A 12,256-nucleotide genomic window follows, 5' to 3' on the forward strand; every position below is an offset into this window, starting at 1 on the left:
AGGAAGGGAAGCGATCCTTTCCCATCACACGAAGATGCTTCGGCAAGCAGCAATTTCTCAGTCGCCTTACCCGTGGGGTTACGGCGAGGGTGAGATGACAGCATGCTCTTCTCTGAGTTTCTTAGAGGAAAGAGCCGAGGAAAATGGCCTTGATCGATCGGCAAATCCAAGTTCAGAGTGGGTGGGAGAAGCCCCTTCCATCCCTCTGCTGTGTCCCTGGTCCAAATCGGGGCTCCAAACAGCTGGCGTTGCCCTTGTAAAAAGGATGAGAGGACCAGGGTCTAATCACAAGGCAGACCTCCCGGTGGCATGTGTTTTAGTCCTGAATCACAGCTATTTCGTAATAAGCACTGTTGATCTTTTGTACATTCTATTCAGGGTTCTTGAGTGCTAAGAAATACTTGAGAAGACAATACAGGCTGGACCTTTTCGTATGGTGTCAAAGAAAGTACGGACATCCTTTTCACACCAAGGACCTCCAGGGCGGGCTGCCTTCTTTCCTTCCTTCACACATTGTCGTTGCTCTACTTACTGTTTTTTGTCGTTTTTGACAGGGCATATTGAGGTGGGTGGTTGGTCTAGGCCTCTTCTGCATGATGGATAAGCTGATGAAAACTCACTAAATACATCGTTGTTTTTCTGATCTCTGCACAAAAGAGTGAATTTACTCCGCAAAACTGATTTTGCTCTCCATGGTGAACTGCCTCTTCGGTGCTTTAAGCGTCTTTGAAGCGTTGTTTCTGAAAGATGCTTTTCACCAATTCCTTTCTCTCCTGCCCGAGATGGCTTTTTAGCCATGCAGAGAAGCTCCTTAGTTATGCAGATTAGTGACTGCATTAGAGAACAAAGCGGAGTTGGCAAAACTGCAGGGGGCGGGGCTATGACTTGTTTCATGCAGAGAGCATAGCAACGTAGTTTTTCAACAGACTCTATTCAATGCAGAACTACAATTGTAATATAATAAAGCGGACTCATGGGAATTGTAGTCCATGGACATCTGGAGGACCACAGGTTGACTACCCCTGCCCTACTGAGTCCCTCTACTTCTCAAACTCCAACTTTTTCAGACTCCACCTTCAAAATCTCAAGGTATTTCCCAGCCCTCAGCTGGTAACCATAGGCACAGAGGACATTAGAGCCCCTCCTCCATTATTTACTACTCTTGAAAGCCCACCTTTCCTTGTGGCTCATGGCAGCTTACACGTTTTCAACACATCCCAATTTCAAAGAAACAAAATAAAACCCCAAATAACGCCCCCCCACCACCACCAAAAGATACCTGACATCTACATCTGCTCGAAAGCCTTGACAAATAAAATGTCCTTGTCGAATCTCCTGAAACTGGCTTAGGGGCCAAACTTTAGCTCTTCTTTATTTTATTTATAAAAAAAGTATGCTGCCTCTCTAGGGAACTAGCTGTCATAAGAATCTATGAAGAGTCTTGCTGGAACAGCCCAGTGGTCCATCCAGTCCAGCATCCTGTCTCACACAATGGCCAACCAGTTCCTCTGCAGAGCCAGCAACAGAGCAGAGAGGCCAAGGCCTTCCCCCAATGCTGCCTTCTGGCTCTGGGATTCAAAGGATTAGTGCCTCTGAATGGGGAGGTTCCCCTCAGTCCCCGCAGCTAGAAGCCAATAATAGACTGATCCTCCATGAATCTATCTCAGGGGTAGTCAAACTGCGGCCCTCCAGATGTCCATGGACTACAATTCCCAGGAGCCCTTGCCAGCATTCGCCAGCGAATGCTGGCAAGGGCTCCTGGAAATTGTAGTCCATGGACATCTGGAGGGCCACAGTTTGACTACCCTCTAATCCCTATTTCAAGCTGTTTATTCCTGCTGTCATCACTATATCCTCAGGCAGCAAATTTCAAATTTTAATCTCTCTCTCTCTCCCTCCCTCCCCCCCTTTTCAGAGCCAAATTACAAATTTCCAGAAATTCCAGCGCCCCATACTGTGTGCTTCTAAATGAACATAGCCCACAATCTATAATGGGCTGGGCTGAGAGGACTGGAGAAGGGGGGAGAGACAGCCTCCACTAGGGTAGAACAATAAGAATATTGCCAATATTTAAGTGTCCCCACCCCCTTCCCCCCCTTTTCCTCCCAGCTGTGAAACACAGGCCTGAATGCGCTCATCTACGCCGCGTCTGTCTGCGCGTGTCTCAAAGATCCCTTCTGGCGCGGAGCGAGACCCACCATCATGACTGTCAGGGGATATTGTTTGTGGGGAGATTTCTATTTATACGAGCTCTTTTGAGAGCCGGCTGCGCACTTGCCGCTCGCAGGCTTTCAGCCTCACTTCTTTTGCTTTTCTGCCGCCGCCGAAGGCTTTCTGGACCTCTGGGGAGCGTAAATGTGCCTCTGCGTGCATTTCTGAGAGATCTTGGAAGCCTTGGCATAAATCAGAAGAAGTTAATTTTTTGTAATGTGTCTTTCGCAGCGAGACAATGAGACACTTCCCTCGCGGTCCGCAGAGAACACGATGCTGGGAAATTCAGCGCTTCCGTAAAAGTCTCTGGGAACACTGAGGTGGGGGTGGGATTGGGGAGCTCAGCCCTTCAGCCCCTCCCCTTCATTATGGTGAGTATTATTTTAATAGCCGGAGCCTCTCTAAGCTAGCAAGAGTCACTCATCGTCCCGGGGACCAAGAGGTTTGCTACCCACAAGCATCGTATTGCCCTCGCTCAAAATAGACATTTCGACTTCTAAATGCCATGTTGTCATGTTTTTGAGGTTTGAATGGCTGCCAATGTTCGGGGGGGGGGGAGTTAAAAGGACACTAATAGCACTTTTTAAAGAGAGCTGTAATCCATTGCTGAAGTACCAGAAATACTGTCCCCACATTCTCCCACCCTTTTTCTTCTTTGTCCCTTCTAACACCACCACCACCACCACCACCACCACCACCCGCTCCCCAATTATGAGATGAAATAGCTTTTAAAGGAGCTCTTGGAAATCTCTGCTCGGGCCTAATGAATCTCTTGGGTGAGGAAAATACCAGATTCACATGGCTGAGGGAGGTGGACGCAGAACGGGAAAGAAGAACAGACCCACAAGGGGGACACCACAGTTCAGTTCCCCTGAAGGATGAAATGAGAGGCAGAAGATGCAGATGGTGGAAATAGCAAGCAAAGGCTACAATCCTTGGGGTTTTGTTTGTTTGTTTGTTTGTTTGTTTGTTTGTTTGTTTGTTTTTTAACACTTCCTTGGAAGTAAGAGAGGCTTGATCCTGAAAAGATATATAACAACTAGCAGAATGAATGGTTCCTGAGACAGTGTGGTATAGTGGTTACGACAGGGTTTCATGAAACCCTGGGGTTTCTTGACAGCCCTGGAAGGGTTTCCTGAATGGATGGGAGTTAATTAATTTTTAATATATTTCTAAAATTTGTTAAATATTTATTGAGTGATATGACCATATAGAAGGCCTTAGAAGGCCAGATCCTGAAGATGAAACTCCAATACTTTGGCCACCTCATGAGAAGGATGGACTCCCTGGAGAAGAGCCTAATGCTGGGAGCGATCGAGGGCAAAAGAAGAAGGGGACGACAGAGAATGAGGTGGCTGGATGGAGTCACTGAAGCAGTTAGGTGCAAACTTAAATGGACTCCGGGGAATGGTAGAGGACAGGAAGGCCTGGAGGATCATTGTCCATGGGGTTGCGATGGGTCGGACACGACTTCGCACCTAACAACAACAACAATGATCATATATGGTCTAACCCCCACCCCTTCCCAATATAGCCAGTGCTGGGCCTGGATGAGGTGGGAAGGAGAGGGACATCGGGTAGGCATGGACCCAGCTCTGCTTCCCAACCATATTCTGCATGATTGTGCCACTTCTGGGGTTTCTCAAAGCCTGATTACTGTCACTGTAGATTTTAAGAATCTAAGCTCTGAAACTATTCGAATGCTGCTAAATATCATTATCTGCCAATTGAAAACAGAATATGTTATTATATTTTGACACACACACCCTTCCTCTACTCCACCATTTTTTCTACCCTTCAACTGCTCAAGTTAGGTTAGATTGAGAGACGGTAGGGGGGGGAGGGAACGACTGGCCCAAGGTTGACCTGAGTGAGTGGAGATTTTAACCTAGGTCACCTTGGCCCTGGTCCAGCCCTCTGACCTCTACTCTACTTTTTGCCCTTTGAAAAATTCACTTGTTAACTATGTGCACTAACAGCTACTAAATCCCTTCTAATTTATGGCAACCCTAGGAATTAATCTCCCCACCCCCAACCTCAAATGTCCTGTTTGCTGTAGTGGTTAGGAGTGTGGACTTCTAAACTGGCATACAGGGTTCGATTCTGCGCTCCCCCACATGCAGCCAGCTGGGTGACCTTGGGCTCGCCACGGCACTGATAAAACTGTTCTGACCGAGCAGTAATATCAGGGCTCTCTCAGCCTCACCCACCTCACAGGGTGTCTGTTGTTGGGAGAGGAAAGGGAAGGCAATTGGAAGCCGCTTTGAGCCTCCTTCGGGTAGAGAAAAGCAGCACATAAGAACCAACTCTTCTTCTTCTTCAGTAATATCAGGGCTCTCTCAGCCTCACCTGCCTCACAGGGTGTCTGATGTGGGGAGAGGAAAGGGAAGGTGTCTGTAAGCCGCTTTGAGACTCCTTTGGGTAGAGAAAAGCGGCATATAAGAACCAACTCTTCTTCTTCTTCTTCTTCTTCTTCTTCTTCTTTTTCTTCTTCTTCTTCTTAACAACCTTTCTCAGGTCATGCAAATTGAGGGCCATGGCTTTCTTGACAGAGTCAATCTATCTCATGGGGTTTGTCCTCTTTTACGCCTTCAGCTTTTCCGAGTATTATTGAATTAAAAAAAAAAATAGAGAGGAGCAGATTATGGGATTGCATTGAGAGACAAGAAAATTCTGTGTGAGTTGTTCTGTGGAATTCTACTGTCGGAGCCTGGCAAAGCAAACTCGGTGACAGACTAGCTTCCTGCAGACATCCAACTAGGTAAAAATAGTGGTTTAATACAGTGGTTTAATACAGTTTAATATAGTGGTTTAATACAGAGCATTTCAGCTGCATTTTATTTTTTTTTAAACCCACACGTTTAATTCCTTTTCTGTCTTTTGAATAAACTCCTTAAAAATACACAGTGGAGAAAGCTTCCTTTTTATTCTCAGCCTGGCGGTGAAATTTCTGAGTCCTCCTGACAAAATCGGGCAAGAGAGGGACCGCAGCGGACGGACCCTTTGTTTACGAGGAACCCTCAAAGTTAAATATTTTAGCAGGGGCAATACAAATACGAAGTGCATGTCAATATGCCGTGCAAACTTAGTACACTTTGACTCAAGTGGCGTCCTTTCAGAAATACATGAGATGCATGAGATTTTGAACCCAGGGTTAGCAAACGGTTCCTAATTTCGATGCTCGGGTGAGCGCCATTTCTCCTGCCTTGCATTATCCTGTTATTCCTCCTAGTGTGGGCCATGTGCTCCGAGCCTTAAACTCTTCTCCTAGGAGAACAATGGGGCCGACACCCTCAGCACCCTTGCCTTCTCCAGTGGCCTCACGACCTCTTGGCCCCCGAGGTTCAGAGGTCACCTCAGGCAGCAGGGCAGGCAGTTTTTGATGTAACCTCTGAACTCCAGAGGATAAAAGACTGCGAAGCCCAGAGAGACAATCCATCTCAGCACGATGGCAATAAAGAATGCCATTCAGCCAGAGGCCCGGCTCACAAATTAAATGACACTCTGCTCGGAGGTGATCGCTTCAGAATCCAAATTTGCCGTGTGTGATAGGGGGGCAAGAGAGGAAATGGGGTGGGGGGGAGAAGGCAGCAGAAGGAGGGCGGGGAGGATTCGGGGCCAGCGCTGTCAAGACAAGACACGGTCACCCCAATGGAAAGGTTTTCGACCTCACAACAAAAACCCCGTTGGATGAATCGACGATTGATTCCTTCTGGTTCTGCCTGTTTGATAAGGCCGTCAAGCGATCCAAGGTTGCTTTAAAAACAAAATAGTAAATCAGCTGCCACATTTTCAGCCGGTTAACTGATCCGCTCACCTATCGCGATACATATTATGGAGCTTCGCAAGGGAGAGGAAGTGATGCCAGTCCTTGAAAGCAGTGAAGAGAAATTTTCGGGACTGTGGGATTATCTTTACTGAGGTGACCTGGCGCAAGGGACACATTCAAGAGGGCATCTTTCCATGGCCGTTTATTTTTAGAACATCATCTTTGCCCAGCTTACAAGAAGAAGAAGAAGAAGAAGAAGAAGAAGAAGAAGAAGAAGAAGAAGAAGAAGAAGAAGAAGAAGAGTTGGTTCTTATATGCTGCTTTTCTCTACCCAAAGGAGTCTCAAAGCGGCTTACAGTCGCCTTCCCATTCCTCTCCCCACAACAGACACCCTGTGAGGTGGGTGAGGCTGACAGAGCCCTGATATTACTGCTCGGTCAGAACAGCTTTATCAGTGCTGTGGCGAGCCCAAGGTTGCCCAGCTGGCTGCATGTGGGGAAGTGCAGACTCGAACCTGGCTCGCTAGATTAGAAGTCCACACTCCTAACTACTAAACCAAGCTGTCTCTCTTAGGAGCTTAGTGTGGTTTAGGTGGTCCTTTTTGATAAGACCGTCAAGCGACCCAAGGTTGCTTTGAAAACAAAATAGTCAATCAGCTGCCACATGAGCGTTTGCTGGCAGGGGCTCATGGGAATTGTAGCCCATGGACATCTGGAGGACCACAGGTTGACTACCCCTGAACTAGAGTCTGGGGAACCCAGATTTGAATGCTTGCTTTGTCATAGAAACTTTGGTCACCTACCTCTCAGGGTTGTTGTGAAGGATGCAGCAAAGGGGAGGAGAATGGGGGAGTTAACTCCAACTAATAGTCATCTTTAATGTGTTTTTATGAGCGGGGGATTTTAAGGGTTCTGTGTTTTATCATTTTATTGTAAAGCACCACGAGTCTCTGAGAGCAGTAGTATATGAATGAATGAATGAATGAATGAATGAATGAATGAATGAATGAATGAATGAATGAATGAATGAATGAATGAATGAATGAATGAAAGAAATTTCTTGCTGGCTAAAAAAGGACAGAGCCAGCATAATGAAGTGGTTTTGCAACATGAGATTAAGGTCTGGGGAACCCCGGTTCAAATGCCTGCTTTGCTGTGGACACACACGGGGTGAATTTGGGCCAGTCACTCCCTCTCAGCTCTAACCTACCTCAGAAGGTGGTGGTTGTGAGAATAAAACTGAGGCGGGGAGAAAAAGGTGAGGGCTGCTTTGTGTCCCCTTTTATGCGGAGGGGAAAGCACAGCATATATGAATCAATACAAATAATACAGTGTGAACCATATTTCCTTAACTGGGAATCAGGGTCGTCAACTGGCCCTTCAAAAGCCCAGCTGGTCTTTGGCATCAGCTTGATGCTCAGGAAGCAGCCGTGAAACCAAGCCGATGTTCAGAGAATGTTGACACAGCCAGGTCTGGCTGAGTGCAAAGGAGCGAGGCCTGCCCAATAAGTTGGCAACCCTCACGACACCGGGCACCACAAACGGAAGTGCCATCAGGACAGAGCAACTATGCTCAAAGCCTGGGGCCTAGCAGCAGTGACCAAGCCTGGCTGGATTTGAGTCAGACGCGGCTACATTTGCAAATACCATTAAACGGCGGGTTTGCGATTGATCCACGTTCTTGGCCGGACCGGCCTTAACTTCTTGAATGGGAATGCACCCTGGTCTCCCCTGTCCTCCCCCCCCCCTCCAGTGATGTCTTTTCTACATAAACACACACACCAGAGATCAGTAATGAGAACTCACTAATGGATTGGCTTAAGTATGGAACAACATCCCATCCCCGTTCCAGAAAATAATCAATCAAGCACTTAATTTTAAACGTAAAAAACTAAGCTGCCTAGAGACTGTTAATAGATAACCAAATAAATTAACAGTTGTGGGTAGGTTTTCATTTGAGGCAAGGTCAAATTGCTTGCTCGGGCTTCCTCTCACCCTCCCCCCCCCTTCCCCCCCTTCCTCCTTTGCCATCTTTTCCAAAGCTCTCTTTTGTTAATGCTGTCCTTGGCTTGGAGCTGATTTTTGATAAGAGAGAGATGAATAGCATTGGACTTTTGCCTTCGAATGGGGTTCCCTCTCCATGTGCAATCTTCAGTGGAGGTGGGGGGGCACATTTTTTTTCTACAGGGCACCAAGGACTATCAGCAGCAACCCTGGGATACCTGTGCTCTCTGACCTAAATCCCAGAATCATGAAGAGGATCTCTCTCAAGCACTGAAAAGTCCAGCTAGACACGTTTGAATTATATTAAAAGGTGCAGGAAGTCTACAGCAAGGGGTCTTCAGCAGAGAAGTCTAAGGAGAAAGTGTCCTTTGAACATTTTATTTCATTTATTTAATCTGTTTATATCCCGCCTTTGTTCCTCATGGGGACCCAAAGCAGCGTCTATTACTCTTTTTTCTTCCGTTTTATCTTCAGAACAACCCTATGAGGTAGGTTTGGCTGAGAGAGTGTAACTCACCCAAGTTTCTGTGGCCCAAGTGGCGATTCGAACCTGGGTCTTCCAGATTCTAGAACACCCTTTCTTAACTTTTTAACTGTTGAGAAACCCCTGGAGCATTCTTCAGGCTTCAAGAAACCCCAGAAATGGCACAACCATGCAGAATATGGTTGGGAAGAATTATTATTATTATTATTATTATTATTATTATTCCCCACCACTCCTGGAGCTGGCTCGTGGTGGGTTACAGAAGTCCCAAAAACCATTTAAAAACCATTAAAAGGACATAAGACTCAAAATACAATCACAGTAAAAAGTGAGAATCATGGCAGAATATTACCCCACCCCAACCCTGCCTCTAGATGGGGGAGGAAGGAAGGCTTAGATGCTTCGTTGCTAAATGCTGGAGGGTGGGCACCTCTGATTTTCCTCACTGACCTCGGCCTCAACCAAATGCCTGGTGGAAGAGCTCCATTTTGCAGCCCCTGCGGAACGCCAAGAGTGTACACAAACGGCAGTGTACACGCCCACCCAGGGCCCCCCACTTCCCACCCCCTCCAGGCCCTTTATTGGCTATTGAGGGGGCAGTCAATATGACCACAAACACCTTTGGAATTCTGACACAGAGGACTGGGCACATCCATACAATGGCTGCTACAGGAGGTGTGGCCATGCACAAAACAACTGCCATAGTTTACTTTAAGTGACATAGAAAAAGATCTTTGAGCTGCAAAGAGCTGCAAAAACCTGCAAGCCAATCAAGTCTCCCGTGGTCCATCCGAAACCTTCCTGAACAAATGCCCCACCTAGTCACGCTCAGTTTCCAAGAACACTTGGTGGACACTGGGAATGGTTTTTGCGGGCACCGTAGTGCCCTTGGGGGTACCATATTGAAGGGTTAGTCAACCTGTGGTCCTCCAGATGTCCATGGACTACAATTCCCATGAGCCCCTGCCAGCGTTTGCTGGCAGGGGCTCATGGGAATTGTAGTCCATGGACATCTGGAGGACCGCAAGTTGACTACCCCTGCCATATTGGGAACACCTGACTTGTATGCATATCGTCGAGATACAAAAATGCATATCATTGAGTTATAGCAGGGCTCGATAAACATACTGGCAATGCTTATAGCTCTGCCCTTGCCCCAATTTTGGCTTGCATACAGCCCTCCTTGGGTCTTGCTTAGTGGCATGCTTTTTGTGTTCCCTGCCCAGCGAGATCCGTAAGAAAAGCTCCCTCCACGGCCAACCACAGCACAATGCCTTCCCCGCAAGCATTTGCTTCATAATCATATTTATTATTCATAAAGCACCCAAAGTCCAAGGCTTTGTGAAAAACTATTAATTAGTAATCAGGTACATCTTCTCTCAGCAGCTGAGAGCCCTAAAAATAAACTCAGAGCCTCAGATCTTTGACACTGGGCAGCCGTAGTACCCATGGGGGGGGGAGCAAAAAGCTCAGCAGTATTACTTTATCTATATTAGTGTACTTATACCCAATTCCTCTGACTCCAAGAAACTCAGAGCAAGCAGAACTGGTCCAGCAGGCAGCCAGTGGGGTAGAGGTTAATGCACCAGGGTGACCCAAGTTCAAATCTGCCTAGGGTAGCTAGTTCTGAGTTGGGAAATATCTAGAGACTTTGATGGTAGAGCCAGGAGTAGGCAGGATTTGGGGTGGGGAGGGACCTCAGGGGTGTTTAATGCTATGGAGTCCATCCTTCAAAGCAGCCATTTTCTTCAGGGGAACTGATCTCTTTAGACCAGAGATGAGCTATAATTCCAGGAGAGCCCTAGGTCATGCTGGCTGATCTTAGGGCAGTTACAGGTTGTCGAGCTAACCTAACTCACAGGGTTCCTGGTGTGGGGATAAAACAGGGGAAGAAAGAATTACATTGTTAACTGGTTTAGACCTACCCATCCCTTCTTGGAAACTAGGCTTGTGCACCAGGGGCCCAACCCAGTCCGAGCGGGAGAGATGGGGAGGGCCCCAGGTGGGCTTCCCAACCGTATTCTGCACGATGGCGCCACTTCTGAGGTTTCTCAAAGCCTGAAGAATATTTCAGGGGTTCTTCATGGGGAAAAAGTTGAGAAAGGCTGGCGTAGACAATAGTGATGGAGAAAGCATCTTGGTTCAGGATACGGAGCCTCCTGTGTTCATGTGTTCAAGTGCCATGTGAGGTAAATCTACCTTTTTGCCACACTCCCCTGCCCAAGGTGGGGAAAGAGTTTATTTAAGGCTTTGAGAGCAAGCATGGTGCAGTGACAGACTAGGATCTGGGAGACCCAGTTTCGAGTCCCATTACTAGAAGAGGAAGAGGAAGAGGAAGGGAAGAAGAAGAGGAAGAGTTGCTTTTTAGACCTTGGAGAGCTGCTGCCAGTCTGAGTAGACAATACAGACTCCGATGGACCAAAGGTCTAATTCAGTATAAGGTAGCTTCAGATGTTCATAAACCCTTTAACAATGGGGCAACCCTGGGGTTTCTTGACAGCCCTGCAAGGATTTCCGGAATGGGTGGGAGGTAATTATGTTTTTAATATATATTTTAAAATTTGTTAAACGTTTATCAGATGACTATATATGGTCATGTCGACCTGGCACCCCCCCTCCTCCCAAAACGGCCAATGATGGGCCTGGAAGGGGTGGGGCCCCAGGTGGGCGTGTCCACAGCTCTGCTTCTCAACCGCATTCTGCCCAATCGCTCCACTTCTGGGGATTCTCAAAGCCTGAAGAACGCTTTAGGAGTTTCTGGATGGTAAACCGGTTGAGAAAGGCTGGTTTGACCACTATGCTACGCTGCCTTTCTCTTGCATTGGGCCCTCGGCTTTCCCCTCATCAAATGCAAACAGAAATATTGTAATACTGATGATGCCACTGCAAAGATGGCAACCGAAGCCATGGCATTAAACCCCAGCTTTAATTACAGAGTCCTCCCTAATCAAAAACCACCGGCTTCCTTCTTGCCGTCGTCATCTGTCTGTTAGAAGCTGGAAAATTAATTGTTATCTACATTACGGGCTAATAGCAAAAAGTAAAACAAACATGCTGGGGGTAATTATCCCGCTCGTGGTTAAGGGAAGATAAAAAGGGAATGTTAAATACCTCCTACTGCTGCGGGATCAACTCAATGCCTCATAATTAATGCCAGCTAATTCTTCCTCCCATCTTTAGCAGAAAGGTAAAAAGCCAATCAATTTTTATTGCTATTATAACATGCCCACAAAGTTAGCCTTCCGTGTTCGGGATTCGCTGATTTGCAGCCGGCTGCCAGCCAGCAATACAAACGGCCGGGCCTTGGCAGCAAAGGTTCGGAGGAAGACAGTCTGTGGAACTGAAGCAATAATTCATGCGTCCGATGCAGCGGCTCTGGCCTTGCTAGGGTTGCCAACCTCAAGCTGGGTCCTGGAGGTCTCCCAGAATTGCAAACCCATCTCCAGCTGCAGAGATCAGTTGGTTCCCCTGGAAACAGTACCTGCTTTGGAGGGGAAAGTCTGTCACATCTGTGCTGTGCTGTACAGTCTCCGCCTCCAAAGGATCAGGAATTTCCAAGCCTTGAGCTGGCATCCCTAAACCTTGAAGATACTTGGTGAGCAATTTGCTTTGGTTTCTCTGCTAGTCTGAGATATACAGAAGGGAAGGGAGAGGGGATAAAACCCACCAATGTTCGCTTTTTTTGTTGTATCCTCTGTCCTACATGCTTATTATTTAGCTATAACGAGCTTTCCCACTCAATGGGGAGCCATAGAGAGTTACGTCATTCTCCTCACCCCCCTTCATTTA

The sequence above is a fragment of the Paroedura picta genome, chromosome 7 (assembly GCF_049243985.1).
Source record: "Paroedura picta isolate Pp20150507F chromosome 7, Ppicta_v3.0, whole genome shotgun sequence".
NCBI classification, from domain to species: Eukaryota; Metazoa; Chordata; class Lepidosauria; order Squamata; family Gekkonidae; genus Paroedura; species Paroedura picta.